The sequence below is a fragment of the Schistocerca cancellata genome, chromosome 2 (genome assembly GCF_023864275.1).
Source record: "Schistocerca cancellata isolate TAMUIC-IGC-003103 chromosome 2, iqSchCanc2.1, whole genome shotgun sequence".
NCBI classification, from domain to species: Eukaryota; Metazoa; Arthropoda; class Insecta; order Orthoptera; family Acrididae; genus Schistocerca; species Schistocerca cancellata.
The window spans coordinates 746197481-746198401 of record NC_064627.1 but is presented as its reverse complement, the minus strand read 5'-3'; the positions used below and the strand labels follow the sequence as shown (position 1 = coordinate 746198401).

Genomic DNA, 921 nt, shown 5'->3' with positions numbered 1-921 from the left:
TCGGTCCGGCACACAGTTTGAATCTGCGAGGAAGTTTCATATCAGCGCACACTCCGCTGCAGAGTGAAAATCTCATTCTGGAAACATCCCCCAGGCTGTGGCTAAGCCATGTCTCCGCAATATCCTTTCTTTCAGGGGTGCTAGTTCTGCAAGGTTCGCAGGAGAGCTTCTGTTAAGTTTGGAAGGTACTGGCAGAAGTAAAGCTGTGAGGGCGGGGCGTGAGTCGTGCTTGGGTAGCTCAGTTGGTAGAGCACTTGCCCGTGGAAGGCAAAGGTCCCGAGTTCGAGTCTCGGTCCGGCACACAGTTTTAATCTGCCAGGAAGTTTCATATCTGCGCACACTCCGCTGCAGAGTTAAAATCTCATTCTATAAACCCAATGTTTGTCCGGATATTTATTAGAGTATTGCGTTAAAATTTGAAATATATTTGTAAAGAACTTCTCCTCCCGCCTTCCACCCAAAAAAAATATCTCATTACGAGACTAAGCTTTCCTGCAAAAGCACGAGGTATCAGTTCGTTTACTCTGTCTGTAGTCTTCATATAACAAATAATACCGACTGAACATAAGGCTGTGAGGAAGTCGTACTCACTGGACCTGTATCAGGCAGTGGGCTTACCTCACACCAGCGTGCTGTGCCGAGAGCAAAGAAGTCACCTGAATAAATATCCCGTAAATCAGAAATGCTTCCGAGAATCCGTAAACGGATACTCAGAACACCTGCTCCTAAACCAACAGTTGTTCCTAATTTTATTTAATGGTAGGAGCGTTACCACAACATTACGTACCTCGTACCGAACGGCTTATTGCTGATTCTTCCAGGTCGAAACGCCTGGCACCCAACAACTGACACCAGAACACACCTGTTATACCACAAGGCATACGTAGTTCTGCCGACTCCGCCGTGTTTACCACTACGGCC

The 921-nt window shown here is 47.0% G+C and overlaps 1 non-coding gene across 1 annotated transcript; it reads left to right on the top strand.

Annotated features, from left to right (window-relative positions):
• The first annotated feature begins 226 nt into the window (after window positions 1–226).
• On the top strand, window positions 227–301 carry Trnap-ugg (transfer RNA proline (anticodon UGG)). Its single transcript has one exon. It is a non-coding gene; the product is annotated as a tRNA-Pro (tRNA).
• The last annotated feature ends 620 nt before the right edge of the window (window positions 302–921 follow it).